The sequence below is a fragment of the Salvelinus sp. IW2-2015 genome, linkage group LG8 (genome assembly GCF_002910315.2).
Source record: "Salvelinus sp. IW2-2015 linkage group LG8, ASM291031v2, whole genome shotgun sequence".
NCBI lineage: Eukaryota > Metazoa > Chordata > Actinopteri > Salmoniformes > Salmonidae > Salvelinus > Salvelinus sp. IW2-2015.
In genome coordinates this window covers 4,023,713-4,034,814 of record NC_036848.1, presented here as the reverse complement: position 1 = coordinate 4,034,814, position 11,102 = coordinate 4,023,713, and positions in this window count along the sequence as shown.

Below are 11,102 nucleotides of genomic sequence, written 5' to 3'. Positions count from 1 at the left end.
TGGACACAATCGGACTGTATTACAGTCTCGGGTGGCGAGAGGCCACGTTTCATATAATTAACTAGATAAAACAATGGCTAGCTGTATGATACCTTACTGAGTGTTTAAGTGTCTGCAGCTTGGTGCAGGTCTCCTGCAGCTGATAGAGTGATGTTTGCAGGTGTCTATCTGCTCCCTCGGTGGCTACGCTGACTGGGACTGAGACAGTGGGATAGCAACACCTCGCCGCTCCGCACCCACCCTGCATTCTGAGGGGGGAGGTGAGAAAGAGATGATTTGACTAGAGAAACAATTGACAATCCCATGACAAGTTTGTCACAGCATATCTCAGCAGAATTAGAATCTGCCAGGGTGAACACACACAGACACACACCTCCGCTCTCCGCACTCACCGCTGCATTCTGAGAGGGAGGTGAGGGGGGGGGGTATGGCACAGGCAAATATCAACAAATAAAAAAAACGTTCAGTCGTGAACACACACACCTGCTCTCTCCAGGTCTATCAGTCGTTCACTCATTAGACCATCCATCTTCTCTACTCTAGCATCTGAGGTCATACAGAGGTCATTGGGCCCTCCTTTGGTTGGGATCTTTAGCCTCTGGGTCTTAGTGTGATCTGTCTGAGGATGTAGCCTTCTGTGTGTTAGCAGGGCTTCTGGTTGAGAAATTAGCAGAGACAGGCATCTCTTCCCACTTCTCTGAAAGGAGAAGGTCAGCGGTAAACTGTCTTCAGTTCGACCTCTGCCCTCTCCAATCCTGCTTCAGCCGTGCAGCCTCTGGGACAGTTCTGGACTGCACCTTCTCATTGCCTAGCTCCTGTGGGAAAAAAGGAAAGGGATGAAAAACAGATCTTAGGCTCAAGGCACACAAACACACACACACACACACACACATACACACACATTTATTACACACACACATACACACACACATATATACACCATGTTACACACACACACATAATATATATTATACATACACTATATACACACAACACACACACTATACCACACACACACACACACACACACACACACAACACACCCACACACACACACACACACACACCACACACACACCACCACACACACACACACACACACCTAGAGTTCAGAGATCTAATTGTATTCTGGGCTTCTGTGTCAGTCTTTTACGCTCCTGGCTCTCCTTCTCCAGGACCCTGTAGCCGAGTTACCGAGCTCCTTCTCCAGGTCGTGTAATTGAGCACAGAAGTCCATTGGATGAGACAGCTCCTGACACACATGCCTATAGAGGCAGCGAGATTCAACTAGGTCAGACCATAATACGGTATAGCTCAGAAAACACACAATGGGATGTTGTGCCTACCTGTATTTTAAAGTAAATATCTGTTGTGTGTGTGTGGTGTGTGTGTGTGTGTGTGTGTGTGTGTTGTTGTGTATGCGTGTGTGTGGCTGTGTGTGTGTTGTGTGTGTGTGGTGTGTGTGTGTTGTGTGTGTGTGTGTGTGTGTGTGGTGTGTGTGTGTGTTGTGTGTGTGTGTGTGGTGTGTGTGTGTGTGTGCTGTGTGTGTGTGCAGAGTCCAGGGTGTATATCCACCTGTGGCTCTGTCTCCAGACTGGCAGGCCCTCTGGTGCGTGTTCAGGCTGTCATGCTGTACTCTGAGCTGCTGCCTCAGCCTGGCCGCCTCCCTCTCCCTTCTGCCTCTGCTCCTTCCGTTGGCTGTCAGCTCTCCCTGACACGCCTCCTTCTCCTGGCTCCAATCTTCGAGGCCTCCGCAGAGCCTGGTTCCGCCCCCGCGTCAGAGACTCTACCTTCTAGTGCTTACCTCACGAAGCTCTGCCTCTAACTCCCTCCTCATCTGCGCCTTGAGATTCCAGGACTCCTCCCCTGGTGCTCTAGCTCCGCCCTCAGGCTTGAGTTGTCATCTCTAATTGGTCACCCTGGCAAAACAACGGTAGCCGTTCAGGATCACAGTATTCAGGTTACATTGTAATCTAGGCCTGATCTTTCTGTTGTAGCAGTGTGGTACTGTGTGTGTTGTACTGAGTAATGTGTGTGGTGTGTTTGTTGTGTTGTTGTGTGTGTGTGTGTGTGTGTGTGTGTGTTTCTGTGGGTGGTGTGTGTTGTTGTGTGTGTGTGTGTGTGTGTGTGTCGGTGTTGTGTGTGTGTGTTGTGTTGTGTGTGTGTGGGTGTGTGTGTGTTAAGCAGTGCCATAGTGTGTTGTATCTGTAGCAGTGCCACCTTGCGATGGGGCAGTGCGTTAGGGTGTCCAAAGAGCTACGGGAGGGTCTCTCTCTCTCTCTCCAGCGTGGCTCGCTCCCCCTCCAGCAGGTTACGATGACCGAGGGCCTGCATCCGCTGCAGCTTCAGCCTGGCTCCGCAGACGACATAGCTCTCCTCCCATCTGCAGGCGCTCCGCCATGCAGCACCTAACACACACCAGAGAGGATGTATGTGGGAAGGGACAGAGGGCATGACCATCTGACAGATAGACTACAGTAAGGAGGACTAGGCAGACTGAATGAATGGACAGATGATGGTACTCTGACGGGAAGACTATGATGGATGGATGGATGGATGGATGGATGGATGGATGGTATGGATGGCCATGATGATGGATGGATGGATGGTAGATGATGGATGGATGGATGGTGGATGGATTGGATGGATGGATGGATGGTGGTATGGAGGATGGATGGATGGATGGATGGATTGGACAAAGGATTAAGTAACTGTCTACGACAGCTGCATGTGTAGGAAAAAAGCCCTATGAGTTGGCACAAGGAACTACTGGGCAGAATAATGATGTCTTGATCGTGATTTGGTTCCATACCTCTATCTGTCTCCTAGCCTCCGCCAGCTCTCTGTAGCCTTCCTCAGTCTCTGGCTCTCGGTCCTCCAGTAGCACCAGTCTCTGCTCAGCCTCCCAGGCTTTCCTGCTCTGTTCCCCAGCTTGGGAGCGCAGGTCCTGGGCTACAGACGCCTGCCTGTCAAGCCTGCGCCCAGGGCCTGCTGGAGCTCTGAGGCCAGGCGCTCAACGTCAGGCCCAGGGAACACCCACCACGTCTTTTTCCACTGACTTTTTCTTTCTCTTCTCCATACTTTGTTTTTGGCAGTTTCTCTTCTTCAGTGGCTGGGTTGGGTTTCTATCTCCTTTCTGGTTAAGTCTGCCTTCCCGAGATCTTCTTCCTGTCATTTTTTTACAGTGTGTTAGCTCTTTTTCTCTCCCGATCTCCTTTCTCACCTTCTTCTTTTTTCTTTTAGTTTCAGAACCTGATCGTCTACTTGCACCTCTCTCTCTTCAGGATGGAGCCAGCTCTGCCCCAACTCCAGCTTCTCTTTGCGTTCTGATGTGATGGTTGGCTCCCCTCTCACTGTCCAACCCTCTCCGGGCCAGTACCCTCCCCTTCTCCTCTTTGAGGGACTCAGAACCTTGGACTCCCTCTCTGCCCCTCTCTCCTTCTCTCCCCTCTCCTTCTCTCCTTCTTCCTCAATACTTTGAGCTTTGTCAACAGCAGTTCCAGGCTCTTTTTCAAAGTGGCATTTTTGTTCTTGACGTTCTGAAACTGAGATTGGAGAGAGGGTAGACAATGAACAAGAACAGTTCATGTGTAATGACGACACAGTGAGGGTCACATCTTAGATACATTGTCAGACGACACAGTTGAGGTTGAAACTAGATACATGTCAGGCGGACACAGTAGATTGAAACTAGATACATGTCAGACCACAGTGAGGCACACATCTAGATTACACATGTCAGACCACAGCTGAGGTTTGAACTAGATTACATGTCAGACGACCAGTGAGGTTGAAACTAAGATACATGTCAGACCACAGTGAGGCACATCTAGATACATGTCAGACTCCACAGTGAGGTCACCATCTAATACATGCAGACCACAGTGAGGTCACATCTAGATACATGTCAGACCACAGTGAGGCCACATCTAGATACATGTCAGACCACAGGGAGGTTGAAACTAGATACATTGCAGACCACAGTGAGGCCACATCTAGAACAGTCAGACCACAGTGAAGCACATCTAAGATACATGTCAGACCAACAGTGAGGTCACATCTAGATACATGTCAGATGACACAGTTGCAGGTACACATCTAGATACATGTCAGACGACACAGTGAGCCACATGCTAGATACATGTCAGACGACACAGTGAGGCCACATCTAGATACATGTCAGATGACCCACATGAGCCGTCAGCATTAGATACATTGTCAGACGACACAGTGAGGCCACATTCTAGATTACATGTCAGACGACACAGTGAGGCCACATCTAGATACATGTCAGACGACACAGTGAGGCCACATCTAGATACATTGTCAGATGGACACAGTTGAGGCCACATCTAAGATACATTCAGACGACCACAGTGAGGTGCACATCTAGATACATGCAGATGACACAATGAGGTCACATCTAGATACATGTCAATGACACAGTGAGGACCACATCTAGATACATGGTCAGACGGACCAGTGAGCCACATCTAGATTACATGTCAGATGACACAATGAGGTCACATCTAATACATGTCAGACGACCAGTGAAGGTCACATCTAGATTACATGTCAGATGACCACAGTGAGTCACATCTAGATACATGTCAGATGACACTAGTGAAGGTCACTCTAGATTACATGTCAGATGACACAGTGAAGCCACATCTAGATACATGTCAGACGACACAGTGAGGCCAACATCTAGGATACATGTCAGACGAACACAGTGAGCCACATCTAGATACATGTCAGCGGACACAGTGAGGCCACATCTAGATACAGGTCAGATGACACAATGAGGTCACATCTAGATACATGTCAGACGGACACAGTGAGGTCACATTCTAGATACATGCAGATGACACAGTGAGGGGGGGGGGGGGCCCCCCCCCCCACATATCTAGTACATGTACAGATGACCAACATTGAGGTCACCATTCATAGATACATGTCAGACGGACAGTGAGGTCACATTCTAGATTACATGTCAGACGACACCAGTGAGGTCACATCTAGCATACATGTCAGACGACACAGTGAGTCACATCTAGATACATTGTCAGACGACACAGTGAGGCACATCTTAGATACATGTCAGATGGACACAGTGAGGTCACATCTAGCATAACATGTCAGACGACAGTGAGGTCAACATCTAGATACATGTCAGACGACACAGTTGAGGGTCCACATCTAGATACATGTCAGATGACACAGTAGGCCACATCTAGATACATGTCAGATGACACAGTAGGTCAATCTAGATACATGTTCAGACGACACAGGAGTCACATCTAGAACATGTCGAGGACGACAACATGAGGTCACATCTAGATACATGTCAGACGGACACAGTGACGGTCACATCTAGATACATGTCGATGACACAGTGAGGCACATCTGATACATGTCAGACGACACCAGTGAGGTCACATCTAGATACATGTCAGACGACACAGTGAAGTACATCTAGATACATGTGTCAGATGACAACAGTGAGGCCACATCTAGATTACATGTCAGACGAAACACGTGAGGCCACATCTAGATACATGTTCAGACGACACGTGAGGCACATCTAGATACATCTCAAAACGCACAATTGAGTCACATCTAGAACATGTCAGATGACACCGGTGAGGTCCACATCTAGATACATGTCAGACGACACAGCTGAGGCCACATCTAGATACATTGTCAGATGACACAGTGAGCGTCACATCTATGATACATGTCAGAACGGACACAGCTGAGGTTCACATCTAGATACATCTTCAAACGACACAATGAGGCACATCTAGGATACATTCAGACGGAACACAGTGAGGGTCACATACTAGAGACATGTCAGACTACACAATGAGGTCACATCTAAGATTACATGTCAGAGACACAATGAGGTCACATCTAGATACATGTCGATGGACACAGTGAAGTCACATCTAGATTACATGTCAGATGACCACGTGAGGTCACATCTAGATACATGTCAGATGACACAGTGAGGTCACATTTCTAGATCACATGTCAGACGACACAGTGAGGTCACATCTAGATACATGTTCAGACGGACACAGTGAGGTCACATTCTAATACATGTCAGAGTAGCGGTTTATGTGAACCACACCCCCGTGATGAGTAACATCTCTTAGACCTGAAACTTTTTGTGCCTCCTTAGCTTTAGCTCAGAGGGTTAACACAGGGACTTGTCCAAACCCAATCGGCACATTCAGCTCACCTCTGCTTAGTGTATTCTGATGTTCTGCCTCCAGACCAGGCCACTCCTCCCTCACCTCCCGGCAAATCAGGCTTGCTGCAAAATATAGTAGACAGAGTTGGATCCTCCAATAAGCAGTACCCTTAGCCTGCGACACTAATACATGTACTTGGCAAGCCAAAAGGGGTTTTTATGCCCCTTTTTTGGTAGGATAAAAAAAAGAGTCTCATTCTTCTCAAGGTAATTTTCCTTTGCTACTGTTGCCTTTGCTGCTCTCTGGAGGTTACTCCAGACTCATTCTATTTCGATTGATTGACACACTTACCCTCTGGACCCCTGACCTTCCTGTTCAGATAGCAGTCCTCAGACGCCTCCTTCAGCTTCGGCATTTCTCATTTTCAGCTCCCCAGAAGTCTCGAGTGACACGCCTCACCCACCTCACACTCAGAGCGTTTCAGATTCTGAACGGGGGTGTGGGGGGGGGGGAGATATATTAATTGCATTGCTTTGGCAAACAGTGGTACCCATTCATGCCATGTAAATCTTATTTGAATTTGAATTAGAGAGGAGGGTTAGTTGACCCAATAATCAAACAATTTAACTAAAGACACACAAAGACAGGGCAGATGACTGACCAATATCTTCTCTTTACGCTCCTCTCTTAGCCCAGCCTCCTCGTCCAGACTCCACCTCTGATTGGTGGAAATGTCGAAGCCCGCTTGTCATCATGCCTTTGTATTGTTGTTGTTATGTCTAAGCACCTGTCTAAGCTCCTCCTCCAGGGCCCATGTGTCATCTCTAACAGCTCATCGACCCTTCTGGCCGCTCAGTGTCCTGCTTCCTACACACACACACAACCAACACACACACACACACACACACCACACACACACACACACACACACACAACACACACACACACACACACACACACACACACACACACACACACACACACACCACACACACACACACACACACACACCACACACCACACACACACCCACCAGCAAATTAGGGAAAAACTGTCTATGTAGCCCAAAGCAGCAGGATGCCAAAATTCCTTACTTGTGATTCACAAACATGTTTTGGTTAACACACATTACCACATACACATTACCATCATTACCTACCCCTTCCGATCTATGAGCTCTGTCGCAAGCAGCAGATTGTCCCTCTCCAGCTCCCGTGCTGGGAAGGCAGCGTTGCCGTGTGTCTGCCAGCTGCTCTCCAGCAGGGACTCGGAGTCTCCTGTAGCGCCAAACAACACTGCTGCCTCTCCTACAGGGATTCCACACAGAGACAGGGGACAGAGACCACAGAGAGAGACAGAGGCAGACAAGGGACAGAGGACCAAAGAAAAGACAGGGGATAGAGACAGAGAGAGAGGATACAAAGACAGAGACACAAAAAGAAATACATGGGATAGAGACAGAGAGAGACAAGGACATGGATAGGGGATAAGGACAGAGACAGGAACAGAGACAGAGAGAGAGACAAAGACAAGAGACACAAAGAAAAAGACAGGGAATAGAGACAGAGAAGACAAGGCCAGGGATAGGGGATAGAGACAGAACAGGAACAGAGACAGAGAGAGAGACAAGGACAGAGACACAAAGAAAGGACATGGGATAAGAGGACAGAGCAGGACAAGGACAGGGATAGGGGATAGAGACAGAGACCAGACAGAGGACAGAGAGAGGAGACAAAGACAGAGGACAACAAAGGAAAGACAAGGATAGAGACAGAGAAGACATATTGTAGAGAGGGGGACAACAGTCTAATGGCCGGTATTGCAAGCTCTATTGTCCTTCCATCAGGTCCTAATAGCCGCTATATCAGAGTTCTATTGTCCTTCCATCAGGTCCTATGCTGGTATTCAGAATTCTATTGTCCCTCCATCAGGTCCTAACGGCCTGGTATTCAGAGCTCTATTGTCCTTCCATCCAGTTCCTAATGCCTGGTATTCGAGCTCTATTGTCCCCAATTCAGGTCCTAACGGCCTGGTATTCAGGGCTTCTATTGTCCCTCCACAGGTCCTAATGGCCTGGTACTCAAGGCTCATTGTCCCTCCATCAGGTCCTAATGGCCTGTATTCATGGTCTATTGTCCCTCCATCAGGTCCTAAGTGGCCTGGTACTCCAAAGGCTCTATGTCCCTCCTTCAGAGGATCCTAATGCCTGGTATTCAGGCTCTATTGGTCCCTTCCATCAGGTCCTAATGGTCCTGACTCAGGGCTCTAATGTCCCTCCATCAGGTCCTAATGGCCTGGCTACTCATTGGCTCTATTGTCCCTCCATCAGGTCCTAATGGCCTGGTATTCATGGCTCTATTGTCCCTCCATCAGGTCCTAATGGCCTGGTACTCAGGGCTCTATTGTCCCTCTAAGCACTCTGACATCAATGCAAATACAGTTGAAAATCACATCAAACACGTATCCAAACAGTTTCATGCTTTTAAAACTCACCTCAATGTGATTGATCAATTTGAAGAAAGAAGTTCAACAACAGGTTAAACTGAGTGGAAAACATGGTTGTTGTGGATGTTGTTTCAAAGCCAAACACAACGAAATGGACAGCGCTTTMTAAGGTGATGATTCACTCAAAACACCCATACACATATTAGAGCTCATGCATATGCATAAGGTTATGATCCCAAGCCCCCCAAAAATAACTTTATTAAATTGCTACAATACATAGCCTACATATTACCCATGGCAGAAAAACATAAAACAAAACGTTAATATCTCTTTAATATGTCTTTAGTACATAGTTTGTCTAGCCTATACTATATAATGGTCTTTGAGTGTGGACTGTATTGTTATGCATATTGGATGGACTGGTTACCTTATGCTACGCTCCAAAATGCATATTCATGAGTCTGGGAGAGAATGTATAGCCCTAGACGATACTGTTGGTTCATTGATTGTGCAGGGCGGTTTACTGTTAGCCTACAATTAGTGAATTTATATATCACCTGTCGGGCAGCGTGAGCATGCTCCTCAAACAGGAATATCACCTGTCGGCAGCGAGAGCATGCTCYTCAAACAGGAATATCACCTGTCGGGCAGCGAGAGCATGCTCCTCAAACAGGAATATCACCTGTCGGCGGAGAGAGCATGCTCCTCAAACTGTGGTTGATGCGTGGAGTGAAATAAGTCTTTGTATTTATTTCTCAACTGCTCATATTAAGCACAGCTCGGATATAAAACCGAAGTATCCTACAAAATGGACCAGCGGGAAAGTGCGAGGCCTCCATTCCCTACTCGAGTGCATACAGATAACGTATTTTTCCCCCTTCCCCTGTTCCTACGAATCCTACCTAAYTGATAACTAGATTTAATTGAGAATAGTCTGATGGGTGAAAATATGATCACTTGATGAGAAAACATCTGTGTAGCCTGAGGCAAGGAACAGAGCCCAAGTTGTTTTTGCGACTTTCTCAAATCATCAACAGTCTATAGTGGCATCATGTAGCCCATATATGTTTTGATTTCTAAGACATTCTAAGATGTGTTTCATTCACAACTGAAGTTGCCAAATAGTTCTACATCTCGCATTAAAGGGCTGTTTCAAATGATCACTTTTATGCTCAACATAGCCACTTCATATGCACTCTCACTCCAGAATAATATCCTTTCTATTTTATTCAGCTAAGTTCAATTATATTCTTCTTACTATAAAATCATATAAAATTAAATAATTGCACGGGACTTCTAAGCATATCTTGTCAGCTAAATGAACAAGCCTACAGCCTATGGCATGGCGCATAGCCAGATAACATAGGCAGACAGTAGGCCAACTCTTATTCTGTTCTTCTGAAATACATTTTCATCACATCATAATGTTTCTTTAGACCTGACTAAAATAAATCATGGATTTATTGGGATGGTGTATATTAAATTGATTAATTATACTTTTTAAAATGTAGATGTTCCAAAGGCGCATCAGCAGCTTGTATGGAGGCCTGGAGATGCTYAACRTGTTTGTGTTAATTAACCGTCAATTACCGTGAGACCAGCAGACTCACCTACTGTAAGCCCATCTGCAAACACAGAGGGAAGTAGCTAGAGGGAAGGGGCTGAGGGTTGTTTTGGGAATGGGCCAACCATCAGCTGAGTGTGGCTACAGTTGACGGTAGAGGTGGTGTGGTACCTTCAATTGTGCCTGTGTGTGGCAACAGTGTGTGGTGTATTGGTGGCGATACCTTCAGTAGTGTCTCTGTGTACTAAACAGTGTGTGGTGTATAGGTGGAGATACCTTCAGTGATTAAGCAACCAGAGCACTCACAACACGATTGGGGGGGGTATCCTCTTGAGTGGTATGTGTGGAACTGGTTGTGTGTTGTGTGTAATGTGTGTGGTGGTGTTGTCTCAGTGTGTCTGTGACCTAACTACGTTATGAATGGTGATCTCCACCTATACACCACAACACACTGTTTAGTACACAGAGGCACTACTGAAGGTATTCTCCACCTATACACCACACACTGTTTAGTACACAGAGGCACTACTGAAGGTATCTCCACCTATACACCACACTGTTTAGTACACAGAGACACAACTGAAGGTATCTCCACCTATACACCAAACACTGTTTAGTACACAGAGACACTACTGAAGGTATCTCCACCTATACACCACACACTGTTTAGTACACAGAGACACAACTGAAGGTATCTCCCCTATACACCACACACGTTAGTACACGAGACACTACTGAAGGTATCTCCACCTATACACCACACACTGTTTAGTACACAGAGGCACTACTGAAGGTATCTCCACCTATAACACCACACACTGTTTAGTACACAGAGGCACTACTGAAGGTATCTCCACCTATACACCACACACTGTTTTTAGTACCAGAGACACAAC